At 40.3% G+C, this 25,212-nt stretch overlaps 1 long non-coding RNA gene across 1 annotated transcript in view; it reads left to right on the forward strand.

Moving 5' to 3' along the window:
* Nucleotides 1-213: 213 nt before the first annotated feature.
* The window catches only part of LOC143773983 (uncharacterized), a 136,767-nt gene continuing 111,768 nt past the window's right edge, over nt 214-25,212 (forward strand). The window contains exons 1-2 of the long non-coding RNA XR_013215444.1: nt 214-273; nt 6,198-6,319. This is a non-coding gene — a long non-coding RNA (uncharacterized LOC143773983). The remainder of the gene's footprint in view (nt 274-6,197; nt 6,320-25,212) is intronic.

Consider the following 25,212-nt stretch of genomic DNA (forward strand, 5'->3'; position numbering starts at 1 on the left):
GTGAGGATGCATGTAATGGATGGGTCGATGTTTTAGAAGTGGCTTAGAGTAAAATAAAAATTGCTGCAGTGCGCCATGCAGTCGCTTTTTTCGAACTTATAATGGTAATGTGAAGAAAATGCATGAAAATATATATATACGATTTTATTCTGCCCTTTCACTGTGACTCCTTTATTAATCCTTTATAATGTATTATTTTTTTTGCATTTGGCCAGGTGATGAATTATATACAGCTTTCGTACCTTAGGAGGTGCATTCCCTGCGTGGAAAAAGGTAATTAAAGCATATGTTTTATCTTGGAACAGTATTTAACTATTAACCTATAAAATTATTTACAAGGAAGATCAAGTCACTTTGTAAGTGCATTACATTACTTTTCTTGTACTGGTGCTGTGTTATAGTCTGGGTTGTAGACCGCAGCTCTGTAGGCTTTTGGCAGGAAAATTCAACATTACATGTAGATTATGGCGATACATAGACTATAAAAATATGTACAAGTCAAATAGATTTTAATTAATGCATAGAGGACAGACCTTGTAAAATATAGAAATTTGGTAACAAATACAATCTCCTGTATTGTAATAGTGGATATTGGGAATGCTAAGGATATGTTCACACTGGGAGCTTTTGCTGCTTTTTTTTCTGCAGCAAAACCTGATTTCTTGGCAGGAAAGAAGTTGCGGCAAAAATGCATGTTTTAGTGTGTTTTCGGTGCGTTTTTGTTTGCGCTTTTGTTGCTGTTTTGGTGCTTTTTCATGTGTTTTGGGGGCTAACTTGGGTCTCTTTGTTCATGCTAACAAAGTTGAGTGCCCCCAGAGAAAAAAAAACGACTTCCTGTGGAACCGTACAATTCAAGTGCCGCTACAGTAAAATCACACAATTTTTTCCGCCATTTAACCCTTTATTTCAGCAGCTACAGCGCTGAAATTTTGCACATACACACTACTAACATTAGTAGTGTGGAATATGCAAAAAAAAGGGGATATGAGATGGTTTACTGTATGTAAACCATGTCTCATATCCTGTCGGGTTTGTGCAGGAGAAATGAAAAGCCGGCAATTGAATTACCGGCTTTTCACAGATATCGCGCTGAATGAAATCTAAATACAGAATATATATATATGTGTCTCAATGACATATATATATATATATATATATATATATATATATATATATATATATATATATATATATACTGTATATATGTTTTCCCGAACATTTGAGCACATAAATCCATTAGATGTCGGTTTTGCAAGCCTGCGCGAAAATCTCGCAGTACGGATGCCATACGGATTACATACGGAGGATGCCATGCGCAAAATACGCTGACACACCCTGACTACGGATCAATATTTTGGGAACATTTCTCCGTATTACGGCCGTAGTACGGACGTATAATACGTGGCGTATTGTCTTACGCCAAGTGTGACCCCAGCCTAATACAGGCATTAAATAATCATGGTAGGCTGAGAAATTTCAGCTCGGGAATCTAAAATGCAGCTCCTGTTTTTAGCCCAGGAAATAACTGAGTACAAGTAACTGACTAACCAACCTAGTTAGCCATAGTGATGCCTCATTACTGTCTAAAGCCTCATTCAGACGTCTCTTTTTCTTGGATTTCATCAATTTATTCACGGACCCATAGACTTTAATTGCCGATTTTAATCTGACCCTCAGGTCAAAATTGGACACGTCTCCATAATTTTTCACCAACTGCTTGGTCAATGAAAAATCACGGACTGGTGAATGGCCCCATATACTATCACAGGTACGAGTGATCTCCGTGTGAACTATGGATAGCACTCGCACGCAAAAATCGGACATGTGAATGAGGCCAAACAGGAAATATGTGGCCTAAAACAACCTATCATAGAGCAGTTTTCATTTATTCTGCTGTTGGAAAATCAAAGATAAACTGTGGTTGGTTGTTATGGGCAATATAATTAGTCAAGGGGTTACACAGGTTTGATAAATCTGCCCTACAAAAATGGAAAAAACAGGCAAAAATATCACTTTTCTGACGGACATCTTGTCAAGGTTGGAGAAGTAGAAATATATTTATGTGGAATCCATTTAAATAAAAAAAAACTCTAAAAAACATGAATTTTTCAGGTGGTTTTAGAGCAGATCTACTCGGAAAAATGCATGAAAAGTGCTTGCGAAAGACCTTTTCTGTTTATTTCTATTGAAAATTGAATAAAAGCGTATAAAAGAAGTGAGCCGACTTTTCCTCTGGTGTTGTCCACTATGAAGCCTCTGTACCATTTACAATACAAGTCACCGGGAAGGTTCCAGAGAATGCCCGCATGTTTTTTCGAACACTTTGTCAGAATTTTTGTTGTGTTTTCCTTTCAGAATACGATTGATGGAGTTTGAAAACTGCTAAAGAAAAAAAACATTCAAAAATGGTGTAAAGAAAACCATTAACAAAACGATTTAGAACCAAAAAAGCGCCAAGAAAACGGCAATATTTCCTCTTGAAAAATATAGGCCTCGATCCATCAAAGTAATTGTGCCCTAATTCTTGTGTTGAAATTCTGCAAAAACGTTGAGACTGTTGACGCTTTCACGCCTGTTGCGAACACTTCCGGTAATCTCATTCATGATGAGCTGCAGAGTAGTTTGCTCCTCAAATCTTACTCCAGTCTGTCGAAATTTGTGCTGAGGAGGACACCATTTTTCAGCAGAGGTCCCTGATTCCTTAAGAGGCGTGTGCTCCTTAACGGGGTATTCCCATGAACAAAGTTAATTTTAATCAACATTTTAATCAATAGATCTTTGAATAATAATAATTTCCACAATTGGATGTGTTTAAAAATAATGTTCCTGTGCTGAGATAATCTTAGAAATATGCCCCTGCTGTGTGCTGTGTAATGGCTGTGTCTGAGCGTACAGGAACATGCTCTGATCATACCACATCTGCTAGCCAGGGGAGGACGCAAAAGAGTATACAGACAGGACAGCACGGGATCACAGATTATTCTTTTTTTGAGGTGAAACATTACTTAAAAACAGGCAGGAGAATGTTTTGCCTCAGAAAAACAATCATCTGTGATCCCATGCGGCAATGTCTGTATACTCTCTTTTGCGTCCTCCCCTGCCCAGTAGCTGTGGTATGATCAGGTCATGTTCCTGTACGGTCAGACACAGCCGTTACATAGTACACATTTATAAGATTATCTCAGCACAGGAACATTTTTTTTTAATACATCCAATTATGGAACTGATTTTTATTCCAAGATCTGTTAATTAAAAAGCACTTTATTCATGGGACACCACTTTAATTCAGGCGCCTTTAAAAAAGTCGAGTGAACGTACCCTTTTAATACTAAAGTAAAAATAAAAATCCTAAAAATAAAAAAAATAAAAAAAAAGCTAAAATGAATTAATGATATTTGTAAACGTCTTGCCGTGACAACGCACCGATTCGGCCGTGAACCCGCTTCTATGGAAAGCTACTTGCATGCACAATGAAGGGACATTATGTCCTCTAAGCTTTTTGTGCATTGTGTTATTACATATATTGTGTTCCCAACAGCGCATGTAAATTACAGATATATTCAAGGTAATAATAAAATACACGAAAACACCGCTGACATCAAAAGGAAAAGGTCGCCCCAGTTTTACTAACAAGAGGATTTGATAAATGACCACTTAATGGACATTATTAGAATGTGAATACATTCGGACTGTAAAGGCCAGCGGTGGCGGGAAAACCTTATTTCATGTCAGCGGGGGTCCAGCCGCTGAATTCTGTCTATGTCACTAATGGACTTTCGGCCATAGCCACTCGGTGTGCGGCGGTGGAACGTTTAACTCATTGCGGCCAAATGCAAATTTGCCCATCAGTTTCTATTCCTACATATTTGCCATTGACTTTCCGGTTGAGAAGGAGTTAAGGAAAAGCCTGAAAAAGTGAGATGGATTGAATTAGGAAAGGAGAAATATCTGCAAGTGATATTCTCCCAGCGTCCAGGGGAACGGCGAACACGTCCATGGAAATAAACTTCACTATTTATAGCCGAAGACTGAAATTTTATTTGTAAAAATTGGCACCGTAACTCGCCCCGTGAGAAACAGCCGACCCTCATGTCGAAACATGGTTTGCAAATTGTGAGAGTTCTCACCCTAAATACTTCCCACAGCAATCAACAATATAGGAGATTCCCTGTAAGAGAACATTTATCGAATTTAATGTCTGTAAAATATGTTTTGTGTTTTTTCTTACTTGTTAGAGTAAAGAGGCATTAAAAAAAAAAACATCTTGGGGCAGACATATTTGTAGTGTAAAAGTTATTTATTTGAAAAGTTTTGATTTGTGGAGGACTTGGTGTTGAGGCCCTGACATAATGCAAAATAATGGAGAAGAATTCATCAGCTGAGCCCTCTTCTCCTCCGACTTTCGACAGATCCTTTGGAAATATGGCCTTTTTTTATCTTTTATGTTTTGCTTACCGTATTTTTCGGACTATAAGACACACTTTTTTCCAAAAAATATTTAGGGGGAAACGGGGGTGCGTCTTATAGTCGAAATGTAATTACAGTTATCGTGCTGGCAGCAGGAGTTTGGTGATTGTTCCGGTGGTCCAACTCTGCAGGGCGTTGATCTCGCTCCCATTCCAGCCTGGTGTGGCTGGTTCGGTGGTGCTCAGTGGTGCGCACGGCTCTAATGACATGTTGTGAAAGCCCGGAGGCCCCGCACTTCCATTGCCTCGATGCTGTGGCCTCCGAGAAAATGGCCGCCGGAGATGGAGCATGCGCAGGTTGAGATCTCGGGACGAGAAATGTTGCGTAGCCTCCGCACCACCGCGCACCACCAAACCTGCAGCACTGGGATGGGATTTCCCGGAGACCACCTCATCACAGCAATGGATGTGCAGGGGCAATGGGCTTTCACAAAATGTCGCCGTAGCCCCCGCACCGCCGAACCTGCGCACCAGTCTGGGTCATATCATCAACCACCAAACAAATCCTGTGACTAAGCTCCACCTGCTCTGCCGATCCCCCCGGGTAAGCTGAATTCAGGACTGTAAGACGCACCCCATTCAGTAAGTGGCACGTTGCTGGAATCAAGGTCTTTGTCCCTACATCATGCTGCTCTGAGATTAGGTGCTAAAAACCTGATGACAGATTCCTTTTAAGACTTTTTTAAGGTGAGTTTCAAGGGTTGAAATTTTACATTAATACTATGGACCGTGATGCCTAGGGTGGCTCCAGGTTGCCTAAGGCATATATGAGACAAGAGAGCCATGGCTGGTCCAGACATTGTGGTTTATACTTGGATCATGAATGTAGAGCTGGCCTAAGGCTAGAAAGAGCGCTTTTTCATCCATACGGAGGGCCATGTTTCATCCACTTATGACATCCACAATCTAACAAAAAATAATAAAAATAATAATAAAAGCCCAAATATAGTTTCCAATGTAATTTCTTGCTAAATACAAATGCCATACTTATACTGTATTGTGCACCCGTTGAAATCTACAGTAGAATCTCACCTTAAAAATTATTTTGGATGTGATTTGCTGCAAATTTTTCAACAGAGACTTTACACCTACCACATTAATCGATATTGTGCTATCCATGGGTGGTCCATTTTGAATACAGACAGCACGCGGACCAAAAATACGCTATCCCACCATTTTGAAACACACAAAAAAAGCATAAGCTGTTAAAGGGAATTTGTCAGCAGGTTTTTGCTATGTAATCTGAGAACAGCATAAGATAATGGGCAGAGACCCTGATTCCAGCAATGTATCACTTAGTTTACTGGGTGCTGCAGTTGTGATAGAATCACAGTTTTCTGTGCTGCAGATCTAGCAGAGCACGGAATGCTGAGTCCTGTATAACCCCGCCCACATCACTGATTGGCAGCTTTCTGTGTACACTGTACATTGAGGAAAAGCTGCCAATCAGTGTTCTGGTGTGGTCAGACTAGGAGGCACAAGACATCTAGTCCTCTAATGATAATCTGCTGATAAAACACTGATTTTATTCATACAGCAAAACACGGTCTAGTAAGTGACGTATCGTTGTAATCAGGGTCTCAGACCCAATATCATGCTGTTCTCAGATTCCATAGAAAAAATACTGCTGATGGATTCCCTTTAATTAGAAAATGTGTAAATGGTAGATTATTTTGTGTTGATGTTAGATTAAATGAGGCACTGATGTTATTTCATTTGGTTTATCTGCAGATATTTTTTCATCTGTTGAAATGTTGGCAAATGGACAGACCTTGTGATTCATGGCCACGCCAGGCGGCATCACCTTATATCAATCTAGTGCCCTCTGTTGGCCATATAAAGGAATGCAATCTGTGAGTACATGTGTATAAAGTGAATAATCTGTGTAGATGGCAGAGGCGCCACCAGTGTTGTGTTTGGCACATTTATGATTGCTCTCACTCTGAAGGATTTAAAGGGTTTTTCTTTATTTCATATAATGATTACCTATCATCTCCAGTTCTATGACTGTCTTCCTGAGAGATACTGGCTTTTTTTTGGTGTCAAGAGATGCCATGACATTACAAAGCCTAATAAGTTCCAGAAGCACCCAAGATGCCAGGCCACAAATTCATCAAAGTGAAGATCAGCTGTCATGGAAGATTGAACCAGAGACCAAACAAGGGTAACATGAATCACATTGATCATCTTTATTGATGATCTATGCTAAGACTAATAGACACATTGGGCAATAGCTGTGAGGGATCCTTAGAAATATGTGCTGTGCTCACATAATGGCTCCCTGTCTAAGGAACAATCTGTATCAAGGCCTGTGGGAACCATATTTATCATTACCATGAGGGACGATATGGACACTGTGATGACACAGTATTTAATCTTAATTATCCAGACATAAATTCAGTAATCCAGGGGACATAGGCTGTTACCTTTAATGCTGACTCTTCTAGTAGGTTGAATTGCTATTTGTAAATTGATGAATGGTTGATTTTTTTACCTCTTACGTCAGCTTCTACAGTTTATTGTACTGTTATCTTTGCCAAATAGTGCAGGGTCTCTGAACAATGATGATATGTTGATTACACATTATACTAGGCCATGCAGTTTGTTGACTTGCAAACAATGAAAGGATAACCTATAAATAATCAAACAATGTGGGTTAACCTCATCACCCCTTCCCCACGACCTGTGGATGATGGCTTGAAGGACAATAGTTGTGAACTATAAAAAGGAGAAATGCCTCTGTAAGCAGTCATTCAAGAGATCCAGAGATCCAAAGAATCAGAGACTCTTTACAAACCACAGCCAGGAACACTCTACAGGATAGCTGCCAGATCATGGCTCCATAATGAAGGACACAAATTTGACATTCTACAGGATGCCAGCTTAGGGGATCACTGCCCTGGCTGCAAAAATGTAAATCTGCTCCATTGACCATCATTGAACCCATGTTCACATTTGAGGTAGTCAGAATTTGGACCCACTGGTCACTTGAGCCCCATGGAGATGTTCAGAGAAGCCAAGTTATGACCCTCCGGTCACCTGGCTTCGTATCTTAATGGACTGTCAGCTTCCTAAGCTTGTGCGGCCCTGGAAGATCTGAAGACACAGATGCTCTTTTTATATATATAATAATATAACCTTTATTTTTATATGCTCATTTCCTTGTGAGTCAACGAAAGGGTGAAACTCTGCAATTTTGCACCATCTTGGGTATTTTGCTGGGATTGTTCTATGTGTTATTTGCCTGTTTTGTAGTTCAGTAAAGTATTGCCATACTGTTTTACCCTCACCCTGTGTTGTCTGAGTAGTATTATACCCATGGTAAAAGGAAAGCGGGCGTTCAGTGGGATGATCCTTGGTCCAGGCGGTCTCAAGCCAGCGGACTAGAGCACCCGCTGATCCCTGTATCTCGACAGACACCATGCTATGGTGGGTAGTAGGCCTCAGCCCTGTAAAGATAAGAAAGTGCTACTGTGCCTGTAAGATGTTAATTTTGTCACACGATGAAGTACAGTTTTGCCTTTATTGATAATAGTGGTTGCAGTGAGTTTTGAACACGATTCCAACAATGCCAACTCTCTAACCCAAAAGACAGTGGTCTGGTGAGCTATGAGACATGGAGTCGCGGGGACATGTAACATATTTTTCGAGCATGCTGAAGACACTCAGCATCCAAGTATGGTCGGATAGCACCTTATCCCAGCACGTTCACTTATCACTAGTGTCCACCAACCAAAAAGAAACAAAAAAACCAAGTCCCCTGTATGGCAACAGAAAATAAAAAAAAATATTGCTCTTGGAATATTAGAGAAAGCATAAAAGTAAAATGAAGTTAAATATTTACATTCTGTGAATAAAAACAGGAATGTTCTCATTCAATTACAGCAAAACAATATCTGGAAAATTGAAGGAAACTGTAACATAAAATATGTTAGAAATCTGCATAACTTTTAGCAGGTAGGAATCCAGTGGTGAGATATTGTATATAGAAATTGTAATGCCACTTCTGGGCATCTTCCTTGTAATGAATTCTGACATCCTGGGAAATGTTTATACTTATAGACCTCGCTCCCTGGCCTCTCAACATGGGAAGTATTTTAAGGATTTACCCTTCACCTCCCATCACCTTTTCTACATACCCCACATGTGTGTTTCCCACCAAAGATTCTCACTAAAGACTTATTTATAGGATTGTAAACAGATGTTTTCAGGGGAGAGATGTAAGGAACCAGAACATTTCCTACTTCAAACTTCTGCTTTCTTGTGCCAAGTTTTATACCAGGATTTCAATGAAGAAAAATGTGAAGGAGATGTTGCAAGCTTGTCCGTATAAAGATGATATAGAATGATAGATAGATAGATAGATAGATAGATAGATAGATAGATAGATAGATAGATAGAACTATTAGATATATAATAGATAGATAATAGATTGATTTATAGATAGATGATAGATAGATAGATAGATAGATAGATAGATAGATAGATAGATAGATAGATAGATAAATAGATAATAGATTGACTGATAGATATATAGATAGGTAATAGATAGATGGATAATAGATAGATGGAACTATTAGATAGATAATAGATAGGTAATAGATAGATAGATAGATGATAGATAGATAGATAGATAGATAGATAGATAGATAGATAGATAGATAGATAAATAGATAGATAGATAATAGATAGATAGGTACTAGATAGATGGATAATAGATATATAGATGGAACTATTAGATATATAATAGATAGGTAATAGATAGATATATAGATGATAGGTAGATAATAGATAGATAAAAGGTGATGATAGATAGATATAGACATAGATAGATAGATAGATAGATAGATAGATAACAGATGGATAATAGATAGAAGATAGATGATAGATAGATAGATAGATAGATAGATAGATAGATAGATAGATAGATAGATAGATAATAATAGATGGATAATAGATAGAAGATAGATAGATAGATAGATAGATAGATAGATAGATAGATAGATAGATAGATAGATAGATAGATAGATAGATAGATGATAGGTGATGATAGACAGACAGACAGACAGACAGACAGACAGACAGACAGATAGATAGATAGATAGATAGATAGATAGATAGATAGATAGATGGATGATAGATGGATAATAGATAGATAGAAGATAGATAATAGATAGATAATAGATAGATAAATAATAGATAGATGATAGATAGATAAATAGATAGATAGATAATAGATAGATAATAGATAGATAATAGATAGATAGATGATAGATAATAGATAGATAGGTAGATAGATAAATAGATAGATAATAGATAGATAATAGATAGATAGATGATAGATAATAGATAGATAGATAGATAGATAGATAGATAGATAGATGATAGATAGAGTTTTGAATCTGATGTATAATCGGACATGTTGAGGCACCAAGTTCAAGAGGATGAAGGAGACTCAGGAGAAGTCTTGGAGGCGATTAGGGGAGGAACATCTAAATGTGGAGGCGGTAAGAATGTTTTGGGAGGACCTGACACTACATGTTGGAAGATATCGGTAGATTGGAGATATGCTATATGGAGGAGTAGATTATGGACGGCTTTGGAGAGCTGGAAGCTAATGAGATTTCTAGAGAGAAGTGGAGGAGTATCGATGAGAGAGGAGGACATATCCGTCAGATGTGCACATACATATAGAAATATGACATGCTGTACAATACATAGCATACACTCTATATGCGACCTGATAAGCAACAAACCACTTCATAAAATGTAATGTTCAAAGTGCAAAATATATACATATAAATTAAAATATTCACAGTCCCGAGCATGAAAACGTAAGCAAAGTCCTCACGGCATCAGCCAAGCAATTACCATGTTTAATTATAGTGGTGACACTTGCCTGTCAGGGACAGGACTATTGTATAAGACCTTAGAGAGTGTCAGAGGTTTACGATAAATAATACTAGTCGACGTACTCATACTACACAGGAAAAGAGAGTTAGCTCTACATGAACTCAGGCAGATTTTCTCACAGGAACCATTTCCATCATCTAGCTGCAAAGGGCAGAGAATGTCTTAGTTTGCACGTGGCTGTGACTTGTCAGTGACAGAAGGTGCATGTTGAGGTTTTCGGGAGCAGCTTTTCTCCTGCCTCCATCCTGTACATTGAGAGGCCTTGTTGCATTGTGCAGCTGTGACATCAGCAGGCCGCTGAGCGCTTCCATATGTGTTGTGTGGCGTGCGTTTCCCTCCTTTACAGAACGTGGCCCACATACTCAGATCATATGCCTGATGCCGTGAGAACCAGGAAGAGAGGCTGGGAAACCTCGTAACACTTAGGAAGGTCTTACTACTGGAGGTCATCCTGGAAATTCCACAGCTGACTAGGGAATACCGAGAGTTATTTTTACTAATGATCTGCGCAATCCCAAGAGAGAACAACTATTATTTTTAGAATTAAATCTAGCCGTGAACCCAAAAATGAACTAAACTAAAGAGATTCAAACTTATACAGAAAGGGAACATTAAAGCAGAACGCCAGCCTTCTTTTGCCTAGGTTCTTTGTTCTACAAGCTATTTTGTATGCCGTGTTTACAGTGCCAGAATGAAGTATCTGGGGTCCGCAGGTAGAATTGGAACACTCGCCAGGGCCGTGGGGTACTCGGTACTGGGTCCGGTACTCAAGGGGATGTGTCATGGTGGCTGCGACACGGTCCATGGCCCGGGGGGGCCAATTAAAGAAAAAGGTCTTTAAGGGGATTGGTGAAGTTTGTGTTCGTGACGCCACCTGTGGTATTTGGTCAGTGGGGACCAACGCTGCTTAAAGGGGTCCACTGGGGTGATGTTGTAGCAGCTAGCTGCTATAACTTCCCACAGGTGAAGTTAGGTCCCCAGGGCTCCCGTGGTGAGTGGTGCAGTAAAGAACGGAGGACACAGGTTTGCCGTCTCTTTACCTGGTTTACTGATGGCTTCAGGCAGCCACAGTGCAGGGCACCAGATCACAGGGCAGGCAGGGTCCGGCAGGCTAGGAAGCGAATTCAGTCCCCTTTACCAGGTGGAGTTAGAAGCCTTCCTATTAGCACGGTGATGTTGTAGTCCCTTACTGCCTATGGCTTTTGGCAAGGTCCTCACAGTTCTCTCTGTCCTCCATATAGGTTTGGAAAGGAAGAAATACCACCGCACAGGGGTGTATGCAGAAATCATGGGACCCCATAGCATACGTTTCAATTGCCTACCCTCCCCCCAAAGAAATAACTTAATATTTGGCAGGGTGACAAGAGAGCATATCTCACAACTTTGCAGCCCTTACAATGTAATTTTCCTCCTATTGAAGCCCCTAGACTATAGTGTCCCCCCAAAACCAGCCTTGGCTGCGGACTCCCGACTCATGGGCCCCATGGCAACCGCATAGTCTGCCACTATTGGTTGTACGCCACTGCTGCCACACCATAATTAGACCAAATATCACTACCACATAATACTACCATACTGACCGAGTAGCATAAGTTGTGGGGGCACCATAGGAATATCTTAATGGGATCCAACCTTGGCCTATAATAATGGTAACACTAAAACAACGAAGAAAAAGCTATAGGCCATTCTCTGGGGATCACCACAAAAGCATGGATACTACATATACATTTTTATTTGATACAAAAACACATAGAAAGCAATAAAAATATTAAGGCTACTTTCACACATCAGGTTTTCAGCGTCAGGCTAAATCCGGATAATTTAAAAAAAACCGGAACTGGCGAATGTTGCAGCTGGATCCATTTTTTTTCCCCATAGATTTGTATTAGTGCCGGATTGCGCCTGATGACCTCGAGTTTAGTCCGGTTTTCGCCGGATCCGGCAAATCTGCTGTTTCCGGTTTCTTGAAAAAACGTCCATAGCAACGTTTTTTGGATCCGGCATTTCCGGCTGTTTGCTAGAATGGAAGTCTATGGTAGCCGGAAGGTGCTGGATCTGGAAAATGATGGATTCCGGTACTGGATTCCTGTTTTTTAAACCGAGCATGCTCCAAATTTTTTTTATCCAATAATCTAGATATGCTAGCCGGATACGTCGAAAAAACAGATCCATCGCATTAGTTTTTCACGATCTGCGCCGGATCCAGTTTTTCCAACATTCGCCGGATTGTGCCTGATGCAAAAAAACTGATGTGTGAAAGTAGCCTAAAAAAGTCATACATGTGACATAGCAAAACATTACATGAGCTCATAATAAAGCTTTAAACCTGAACCCCGACTCAAATGCGTGCAAATGTATTCAATGCCTTAATAAACAGCATACTATACTTGATAAATAACTATTCCCCCTCACACTATAGATACCAAAAACACATAATCACCCTCAATAAGTTAAACCCATCAAACTCAATTAGAGAAACACTAGGTAGCTTACCAAATAAAAGCTCCAGAATAAAGGTACCGTCACACTAAGCGACGCTGCAGCGATAGCGACAGCAATGCCGATCGCTGCAGCGTCGCTGTGTGGTCGCTGGAGAGCTGTCACACAGACCGCTCTCCAGCGACCAGCGATGCCGAGGTCCCCGGGTAACCAGGGTAAACATCGGGTTGCTAAGCGCAGGCCCTGCGCTTAGTAACCCGATGTTTACCCTGGTTACCAGTGTAAAATATCGCTGGTATCGTCGCTTTTGCTGTCAAACACGGCGATACACGGCGACCTAGCGACCAAATAATGTGCAGACCTTCTAGCAGCGACCAGCAATTTCACAGCGGGATCCAGATCGCTGCTGCGTGTCAAATACAGCGATATCGCCATCCAGGTCGCTGCAACGTCACGGATTGCTGGCGATATCGCCTAGTGTGACGGTACCTTAAGAGCAGTAGATCCTAAATGAGTAAATAGGCCCACAATCGTGGCCCAAAAGTAGGACTTAATGAGGAGAAAGAGCTGGGTAGAAAATCAAGATAGAGACAATGAATAAGTCTATGCGAATGCTGAATTAGCTGCCCATGAGTATTATCATGGAGCAGCCATAATGCTGGTATATAGAGCACTACCATACTGACCATTAAAATGGACTAATACCACCACACGCTGCCAGATTACATATTCTCCCCACATATTTACCAAATTATATCACATACAAGGGAGATATACTGCCAGATCTCTATTACCGCCAATTAATCACCAAATAGCACATGCAAAGAATAAATACTGCCACTCCATGATGAGACTACAAATTACTACCATGTGGTGACCAAATAATACCATAGACAAAAAACAAATGCTGCCACATCGTGACCATACCACATATACCTACTGCATTATGACCAAATAATACCACATACAAGTAGTACATGTATCACCCAGAAATACCTTTTTTCACCCGTGCTGTATGTTAATGAGTTGGGTCCGGTCCAATGGGCGTTGTCTTTGATCCTTCACTCCACCCCTCCTTGGCTGCTGTAAGCAATATTTTTTGGAAATATCATAGTTCACAGCCATATTCCGAGTGTGCACATTGCAATGTTCTCTCATGCATGCACAGTATGTTTTGCCTAACTGCGGGTATATCCAGAAATAAGTAGGGCGCATGTAAGTCTATGGGTGATGTATGACCACTGGATGACATCTGTTGAGGTATCTATTGGATGGTTTTTCATCTGTGATAATGTTTCCCAGCATGAATCACAGGATATATCTGATTAGAATCCATTTAAGGAAGGACACATCTGCAACACTAATATAATTTTCAAAGTTCTTTAAATTATTTTGTGAGATTTAGACTCCAAAAAATAAATCTATCTTAACTTCCAGTTCACAACCGTAAATAAATCTTTCATGTAAAGTTTTGAAACAATTTATGAACTTCTTCTGAGACACGAAGTTTCTTATTCTACCTGCTGGAACTAGATACAATATGTGGGCAGGAATTTCCCCGCAGAAAGTTTAGGGAATTGAAAACAAGAACCTAATTATCTAACAGGTAGGCAAAGCACTAAATGAATAACTGAGATATTGTTTTAAATTCTTTTTTTCTCAGGAAATCAATACGATTTTTCAATTTCCAGAGGGAAGAAGTGAAGTTTGAGGACATTTTCTAAATTACATCTAAAAATTCACAGCATCCAAAACTTACACTTTGCCTAGAAAAAAATGTCTGTACCTATTATTACCTGAAGCAACTATGTACTTGCTTCATTCTTGAATATCATTCTAGATAAAGCCTACATTTAATATTGAACAGAGGGAAAACTTGAAGATTTGAAATCCCATCATAAAATCTGTTATAGACATTTTACCCACTTACCATGTGCAATTTTTAATACTGGGGTAATCGTATGTGGCAGAAGGGGATCAGATGAGGCCTAGTATATCTCCAGACAAGAAGAACAAATTTGGATGGTCAAAAGAACAAATTCTCGCATGTGACTGTCCCACAGTACTGAGCACTCTGACACCCCAATTACGATCAACACCAGCCAGCCGTTTTGCCATGCTGCCAACAGCAGAAGGGTCAGTGGCAATGATCGGGAAAATGGGAGTGACAGGGAGCTAGAACTAGATGTTTCAAGTGGTTGTTGGGGTATCAGAGTAGGCAGAATGTGAGTAGGGTCCATTTAATGTGCAGGTTGTCCCCATATTCAAAAATTTACGATGGCCCTCTTCTCTTAATGTCCCTGCTTGGTGGCTTCTTCAGTGGTCAGTAATGGTCGGTTTAAACAGAAGATATGATACTAGTGGGAAAAGAGCCTCAGACCTAATCAGTGGCTTATTATTATATGGGAAATTTTGCTGGCTTTCCAAACCAATCCTAATTTTAAAAGACAAACAATGCAATGGACCAGTTAAAAATAATATCTATATATATAATCGTCTAAGGTCCACTTCCATCTGTTTGACACGGAAATCCCGCGTCGCTGATTGGTCGCGGCCGGCTGGGCATGACCAATCAGCGACAGGCACAGTCCGCCCTCGAATTGGCCCCTCCCTACTCCCCTCCAGTCAGCGCCCACATAGTGTTTTAGCAGTCTGTTAACGCTGCCATTAACCCTGTAAGTGTGACCAACTTTTTACTATTGATGCTGCCTATGCTAAATGTTAAAAATAATTAAAAAAAATCATTATATTCTTACCTTCCAGCATTTGCGGCAGCCTTTCCCTCTCCTCGAGACTCTCCGGTCCCAAGAATGCATTGCGGCAATGACCGGACATGACGTAGCGGTCTCGCGAGACCGCTACATCATCACGGGTTATTGCCGCAAGGCATTACTGGGAACGGAGCGTCACGAGGAGCATCGCTAAAGGCCTGGGCTGGATCTAGGGGCCGCCAGAAGGTGAGTATATAACTATTTTTTATTTTAATTATTTTTTTAACAAGGATATGGTGTCCACATTGCTATATACTATGTGGGCTGTGTTATATACTGCTTGGGCTGTTATATACTGCATGGGCTGTGTTATATACTACTTGGGCTGTTATATACTGTGTAGGCTGTGTTATATACTGCGTGGGCTGTGTTATATACTACCTCGCTGTGCTATATACTACGTGGGCTGTGCTATATACTTCGTGGCTGTGCTATATACTATGTGGGCTGTGTTATATACTATGTGGGCTGTGTTATATACTATGTGGGCTGTGTTATATACTATGTGGCTGTGCTATATACTATGTGGTCTGTTATATATACTACGTGGGCTGTGTTATATACTATGTGGGCTGTGTTATATACTACATGGGCTGTGTTATATACTGCATGGGCTCTGTTAAATACTGCATGTGCTGTGTTATATACTACATCGCTATGCTATATACTATGTGGGCTGTGCTATATACTATGTGGGCTGTGCTATATACTATGTGGGCTGTGCTATATACTATGTGGCTGTGCTATATACTATGTGGTCTGTTATATATACTACGTGGGCTGTGTTATATACTATGTGGGCTGTGTTATATACTACATGGGCTGTGTTATATACTGCATGGGCTCTGTTAAATACTGCATGTGCTGTGTTATATACTACATCGCTATGCTATATACTATGTGGGCTGTGCTATATACTATGTGGGCTGTGCTATATACTATGTGGGCTGTGCTATATACTATGTGGCTGTGCTATATACTATGTGGGCTGTGTTGTATACTACGTGGGCTGTGCTATATACTATGTAGGTTTTGTTATATACTGCATGGGCTGTGTTATATACTACATGGGTTGTTATATACTGCATGGGCTGTGCTATATACTGTGTGGGCTGTGTTACATACTACCTCGCTGTGCTATTTACTATGTGGGCTGTGCTATATAGTATGTGGCTGTGCTATATAATACGTGGACTGTGTTAAATATTACATGGGCTGTGTTTTATACTGCGTGGGCTGTGCTATATACTATGTGGCTGTGTTATATACTACGTGGCTGTGTTATATACTGCGTGGGCTGTGCTATATACTATGTGGCTGTGTTATATACTACGTGGCTGTGTTATATACTACATGGGCTGTTATATACTATGTGGGCTGTGTTATATACTATGTGGGCTGTGTTATATACTGCATGGGATGTGCTATATACTACGTGGCTGTGTTATATACTATGTGGGCTGTGCTATATACTACATGGCTGTGCTATATACTACGTGGCTGTGCTATATACTACGTGGGCTGTGTTATATACTACGTGGGCTATGCTATATACTACATGGACTGTGTTATACACTACGTGGGCTGTGTTATATACTGCGTGGGCTGTGCTATGTACTATGTGGGCTGTGTTATATACTGCGTGGCTGTGCTATATACTGCCAGGGTTGCATTATATACTGCGTGGGCTGTGCTATATGCTATGTGGGCTGCGCTATATACTACATGGCTGTGCAATATACTACGTGGCTGTGTTATATACTACGTGGCTGTGCTATATACTACATGGCTGTGCTATATACTACGTGGGCTGTGTTATATGCTACGTAGGCTGTGAGACTCTTTCGCACGGGGCCCTCAAAAACCTGGATCCGGCCCTGGCTTCACTGATTGGTCGCGCCCTGCCGGCCGAGAACAATTAGCGAGAGATGCAGTCCGGCCCCGAATTGGCGCGGGATTGGTCGCGCCCAGCCGGCTGAATCCTGTGTATTTATTGCATTATTCTGAAATCTTCATAAATAAACTACATACATATTCTAGAATACCCGGGCCACCATCTAGTAAATGATTATAAGTGGTCATGATCTAGCTACAGCAAGTTGCCCATTCTGCCAGGCACTGATTTCAGCTCAGGGCAGTCACAGATCGCTACTGCAGTCGATTCTGTGTTTCTGGTAACGTCATATTCTGCTCTGTTCTGTCAATGGGGTGTCACTGCTGAAGTCATGCTGTTTGTCAGTCGGCTCCCCATTGCTTAGCTGCGGAGAGTCGGCTGTCAATAAGTATGATGTCTGTAGTAATGCCCCATCGACAGAGTAGACCAAATGACAAAGAGATGCTGTGTTGACATGAGGTCACAGGAAGCAGAAGAATCAGCGGCAGGAAGAACAGCAAGACAGTTAGCAACTATCTGCCTGTAAGTTTTTAGCCCCATATAGAAAAATAGGCAAAGTCCTGGATAACACCTTTAAATATTAGTAAGTGCCATAAAATCACATCCTTGACCCAGTAAAATGAATAAATAAAGATTAAGTGCCCAAAGCTTAAACTAAAGCTATATGGCTTAGGATGATTGCTAGACCTAAATTTGGGTGTAGTTTAGGGGTAGCAGTTTATTCTGGGGCTTTCAGTAGAAATTTGAGGGGTGAAGATTAATTTAATCAGCAGGGTTGTAACTTGCCTGACTAGAGTGGAGATTTTCTTGCCATAAGGGTGCAAAAGTAAAGGTGTCCAGGGTGGTCATCCTTGGCAGGAGTACACTTCCTGACAGACATTATGTCCCTTATCCATGTAATGTAAATAAAAGCTTATAACTAGTGTTGAGCGATACCTTCAGATACTTGAAAGTATCGGTATCGGATAGTATCGGCCGATATCCGAAAAATATCGGATATCGCCGATACCGATACCCGATACCAATACAAGTCAATGGGACACAAGTATTGGAAGCTATCCTGGATGGTTCCCAGGGTCTGAAGGAGAGGAAACTCTCCTTCAGGCCCTGGGATCCATATTCAAGTAAAAAATAAAGAATAAAAAAAAAAAATATGGATATACTCACCCCTCCGGCGGACCCTGGACCTAGCGGTGTTAACCGGCAGCCTCCGTTCCTAAGAATGAGCGAGTGAAGGACCTTCGATGACGTGGCGGCTTGTGATTGGTCGCGTGACCGCTCATGTGACCGCTCACGTGACCAATCACAAGACCGCGACGTCATCGCAGGTCCTTCACTCGCTCATTCTTAGGAACGGAGGCTGCCGGTTGCAGCGGTTACAACCAGGGCGCGTCAGAGGGTGAGTATATCCCTATTTTTTAATTTTTATCCTTTATTTTACACATGAATATGCATTCCGATCCCGATTCCCGATATCGCAAAAACATCGGAACTCGGTATCGGAATTCCGATACCGCAAATATCGGCTGATACCCGATACTTGCGGTATCGGAATGCTCAACACTACTTATAACCTGACTTTAAATTCATCCATTGGTTGTATAAATTATTCTTTTGAAAGCTGAAACCCTCCGAAATGTGGTTTAAGTTAAAAAAATAAATTGGCATCAATGCAGAAATATTGATCAGTTAACGGACACAGAATGGTCAGATTTTGGCAAGACCAAAGTTTTGTCTCCCACAGAAAGTAATGTGATATTCAAACAAATAATTACATTAAAATATTATTATTATTATTTATTTATATAGCACCATTAATTCCATGGTGCTGTACATGAGAGACAAATGTATGTTGCATAATATTGGTTCCCGTGCTCGGGAAATCTCGAGTAACGAGTATATTCGCTCATCACTACTCATTTGATCACAATCCGCATAGACATATGGTCATTTGCAATCATGGAAGGGGTTAAAAAATGCATTCTCCCTCTGGTCAAGGAAGAGGGTTTTTCAAGGAGGCCTGCTTCATTGGTAAATTGGGGTAACTTTTGCAAGGTAAGAGTTGCCTCACATGTGGTTAAGTGGTGATGGAGAATTTATAGAATTGGATCTCTACTGGGCTTATGTCTCAATGAGATGATTGTATGAGTAATTGTATGGGTAATGCTCAGCAATGGTGCCCTGTAATTGGTGCTACGTGGCTGGAGGTAGAGTGGAAGATCTAAAGTTGCAGAGATATGTAGTATTAAGCCTTTAAAAAGTTTCTCCTTTCTGGTGGTTTTTATATGATATTTTTGTCATGCATTTTAGGTGCGTAGACTAATTGTTAACAGGTACTTAATAAAGAGGCTGCTGTGGTCATTACATCCATTGTCAAGTAGTGTTTGAGGATATATTTAATGGGGTGTTGAGTTTTGGTGGGGTCACTAATTGAGTTGTAACAGGGTGGGCCTAAATAGTCTGGCATTCCGAAGTCAAGAGGACAACGCCTTTGCGTTGTCATGGGACAGAATGATATAGAATAAATGCAAAACTAATACACACAAAGTAAAGTATTTCCAAGCTTATTGTGCCTACCATATCTTTATCTAAATACTGAGAAGAAATGCAACTTTCTTTTACACCCTTACATACTGCCCCCTCCTATTCACTTTCTGGATAAGACACAACAGTAAACACTTTGTAAATTGAAAATAATATTACAAGAGAGCAAAACTTTTTTAGCTGATGTTCAGCAGGCGACAAATTTTCTTTTACAATAGCAAAGACCACAGAGGCTAAAATACAGAAATATTGATCCAAATCTCAGTCTCTGTTGTCTTATAAGGAGCAAGTACAGGTCTATAGGAATACTGCTCATCTGTTCTTTAAGTACGCCAACTAATGACCACCATTCCCTGGGGGCAGGGAACTTATTTTCAGATTTGGATGTCATTTTATGTACAGTGGGTACGGAAAGTATTCTAACCCCTTTAAAATTTTTCACTCTTTGTTTCATTGCAGCCATTTGGTAAATTCAAAAAAGTTATTTTTTTCTCATTAATGTGCACTCCATCTTAACTAAAAAAAATGTAGAAATTTTTTCATTGGAGGCCAGCTGTGTTTAATTAAACTGATAGGACTTAATTTGGAAAGGCACACACCTGTCTATATAAGACCTCACAGCTCACAGTGCATGTCAGACCAAATGAGAATCATGAGGTCAAAGGAACTGGCCAAGGAGCTCAGAGACAGAATTGTGGCAAGGTACGGATCTGGCCAAGGTTGCAACAAAATTTCTGCAGTACTCAAGGTTCCTAAGAGCACAGTGGCCTCCATAATCCTTAAATGGAAGAAGTTTGAGTCCAACAGAAGTCTTCCTAGACCTGGCCATCCAGCCAAACTGAGCAATCGTGGGAGGAGAGCCTTGGTGAGAGAGTTAAAGAAGAACCCCAAGATCACTGTGGCTGAGCTCCAGAGATGCAGTAGGGAGATGGGAGAAAGTTCCACAAACTCAGCTATCACTGCAGCCCTCCACCAGTCTGGCCTTTATGGCAGAGTGGCCCAACAGAAGCCTCTCCTCAGTGCAAGACATATGAAAACCCGCATATAGTTTGCTAAAAAACACATGAAGGACTCCCAGACTATGAGAAACAAGATTCTATGGTCTGATAAGACAAAGATAGACCTTTTTGGTGATAATTCTAAGCAGTATGTGTTGCGAAAACCAGGCACTGCTCATCACCTGCCCAATACAATCCCAACAGTGAAACATGGTGGTGGCAGCAGCATGCTATAGGGGTGTTTTTCAGCTGCAGGGACAGGACGACTGGTTGTCATTGAAGGAAACATGAGTGCGGCCAAGTACAGAGATATCCTAGATGAAAACCTCTTCCAGAGTGCTCTGGACCTCAGACTTGGCCCAAGGTTCACCTTCCAACAAGACAATGACCCTAAGCACACAGCTAAAATAACAAAGAAGTGGCTTCAGAAGAACTCTGTGACCATTCTTGACTGGCCCAGCCAGAGCCCTGACCTAAACCCATTGAGCATCCTTGGAGAAACCTGACCATGGCTGTCCACCAACGTTCACCATCCAACATGACGGAACTGGAGAGGATCTGCAAGGAAGAATGGCAGAGGATCCCCAAATCCAGGTGTGAAAAACCTGTAGCTTCATTCCCAAGAAGACTCATGGCTGTACTAGCTCAAAAGGTGCTTCTACTCACTACTGAGCAAAGGGTCTGATTACTTATTACCATGTGATAGTTCAGTTTTTATTTTTTAATACATTTGCAAAAATTACTACATTTCTGTTTTTTTCAGTCAACATGGGGTGCAGAGTGTACATTAATGAGAAAAAAATGAACTTTTTTTTAATTTACCTAATGGCTGCAATGAAACAAAGAGTGAAAAATTTAAAGGGGTCTGAATACATTCCATACACACTGTACAAGTTATAACCTGCTTATAAAACTAAGTTAAATACAAGATATTACTTATCTTGTACAAATCGAAGCTACAGCCTGGAGAAAACCCAGATATATACTATAGAAGCAAACTATAAAGTGCTATAACCAGTTCTCTAGACAGCAACAATGGCCCTTTGTGCCCTGCACAGTATGACCTCTTTATACCTCCACATAATAATAGTGGCCCCTGTCCATCCTTATAATAATAATAATGCCTAATCTGCATTTGTATAATAATGACCATCCACTAATAGATAGACAGATAATACATAGATGATATATAGATAGATAATAGATAGATAGATAGATAGATAGATAGATAGATAGATAGATAGATAGATAGATAGATAGATAGATAGATAGATGAAATCTATCCCATTTTAATCTCTCGGGTAGAGTGAAGGGAATATTACCCATCCGTTAGTGGACAGGGCACATTTGCAGACATCTGGTAATAAAACAATACTTTTCTCCGCTTGTCACAGAATAAGCAATGGTCGATCAGGATAGAAATTGGAGTGTCTGTCCAGAAAACCCTAAATATACAGCTTTGCTTCATCATTAAAAGTGGCAGATTAATAAGAGGCTGGAGAAACAAGGCCACCAGCCTTGATAAAACAACCTGTGGTCTACCTTACGATGAGTCTGACATCTCTGCAATTTGAAAGAAACTGTCTGTGATCTAAACCTTGTAATTTGAGTGTCTGAAAAAAAAAAAAACTTCAGAGCTTATAAATCTCTAAAACTTACAAGCATGTGGATTGGCTTCTTTTTTTTTCTCATGACCTTCTCTTCCAGTTTCCATCTGGTGGGGATGAGAGAAAAGCATGAGAACTGAAAAAGAAAAAGCTGTTTTAAAAGAAATAAGAAAAAAAAATATTATCTGGGAATAAATAGAATATTTAACATTTACTTAAAGGGGTTGTACAGAATTAGAGAAACATGGCTGCTTTCTTCTAGGAACCGCTCTACACACGTCCATGAGTAGATACAGGTACTGAAGTTCTGCTCCGCGAATGTGAATTTTGCTGCCCAACCTATGAACAGATGTGGCACAGTTGGAGAAACACTGCTGTTTTTTTTATTAAAAAAATCTAAATCTATTTACTTTTTTTAAAACCTAAATGTAGAAATAATAATAATAATAATAATAATAATAATAATAAATTATTCCAAGTTGTCATTTTTTTTTAAAGTGGCTTCTTTAGTAATTTTCCCCTGTTTTTCGTTTAACGGAATCTGTCAGCAGATTTTTAGTGTAATCTGAGAGTAGTGTGATGTAGTAATAATAATAATCTTTATATAACGCTAACATATTCCGCAGCGCTTTACAGTTTGCACACATTATCATCGCTGTCCCCAATGGGGCTCACAGTCTAAATTCCCTATCAGTATGTCTTTGGAATGTGGGAGGAAACCGGAGAACCTGGAGGAAACCCACACAAACACAGAGAGAACATACAAACTCTTTGCAGATGTTGTCCTGAGTGGGATTAGAACCCAGGACTCCAGCGCTGCAATGCTAACCACTGTGCCACCGTAGACCCTGATTCCAGTGATATATCACTTACTAGGCTGTGTGTTGCTATTTCAATAAAATCAGTATTTTATCAGCAAGAGATTATCACTCCAGGACTTGGTGTCTTGTGCTTCCTAGAAAACTGCTCTGAAAAAACCCGCCTCCAACACTGATTGGCAGCTTTATTCCTATCCACAGTGTACACAGAAAACTACCAATCATTGATGTGGGCGGGATTACACAGAGCTCAGCATTTAGAGAACTGCTAGATCTGCAACAGAGAAAAAGTGATTGCATCAAAATAACAGCAAGTAGACAAGTAAGTGAAATAAAGTCTCAGCCCCTACATCATGCTGCTTTTAGGTTAGATAGAAAAACCTGGTGACTGATTCATTTTAAAGGGAACCTGTCACCAGGTTTTTCCAGTATAAACTAAAGACAACACCTTAAAGGCTAATTCTAATTTTTACATGGAGCATGTAGCAAAGCTGAGAAAGCTTACCCCGCCCACACCAGGCTCTGTAGGTATATTGACAGTGAGCTGCTTATCAGAGAAAGGGGCGTGGTTGGACAAGGGCTCAGATGCACAGTGGTCAAGGCAGTGATAATCCCTTGGTGATAAAACATTCAGTGTATGGAAACAACATCACACAACCTAATGCATGACACATCGCTGAAATCCGTGTCTCATCCCCTACATTGCAAACACCTGTTGATGGATTCCCTGTAAGTAAATAATAATAATAATATAATAATAATACTCTGGTCAAACAAGAAGGTGACACTTCCCAGTTTTCACTAATGGCTATAGAGTATGATTATTACTTTGTCATACCAGGGTTGTGGGTTCTAATCCAACCACAGCAGAGTGATCTTTTATATGTTCATATATAACATGATAATGAATATTTCATTAGTAGAAATTAAGGTTTTGTGCAAGTTTTTCTTCAGTGATTATAGTATTTCCGTGTCCGATATTTTGATGCACCAGGGTGACATGTGCACAGTGACGTATTCGACTTGTACATATGCATCAAGATCTGCATGTCAGTCTGTATTTAAAGGGCTACTACATTTTTAATGTAACAGGCGACAGCTGTCTGACAAGGCGTGAAATTGCGACACCGCTGTCAGGATATTTTGTGTCGTTGCTGAGAATTAGATGCAGACACGAGAAACATGAAATATTGAGTTTAATGTGGGGAAGTACAGACTGATTACAAGGCACTGAGAACACCGACATCACAAGGCTATGTCCATTCAGTATAATCACACACAGAATTTTTATATTAAAATCCATATACAAAAATTATGTAAAATGTTTTTATTTATGCAAATATTTAGAATTGAGAGTCCTCAGTGGTTGATACCTTTTAATGGCTAAACGATGGTAATAAATTGTAAGCTTACGAGACTACTCAGGTCTCTTCATCAGGCATAGACTAATACAACATCTGAAGAATCACATATGTATGCACAATACAGCCCAGAAATAATGCAATAGATAAGACAGGTGACGTGAAGCAGAGCTATCATTATGGGAGAGGGGATAAACAGCTGTGGCCATAAATATTGGAACAGTTCATAGATAAGGAGTGTGAAAGTTTTATTGTCCTCTGATTGGGGTCTGGTTCTGTGTTGTGATGCCCCCACGTCCCCCTCTCCCATAATGATAGCTCTGCTTCACGTCACCCGGCACTGCCGCTGGCACTCAGGACCGGAGTGTCCGGCTGCATGTATTTATATTCAGCTGAACGCT

The sequence above is a fragment of the Ranitomeya variabilis genome, chromosome 5, assembly GCF_051348905.1.
Source record: "Ranitomeya variabilis isolate aRanVar5 chromosome 5, aRanVar5.hap1, whole genome shotgun sequence".
Lineage (NCBI taxonomy): Eukaryota > Metazoa > Chordata > Amphibia > Anura > Dendrobatidae > Ranitomeya > Ranitomeya variabilis.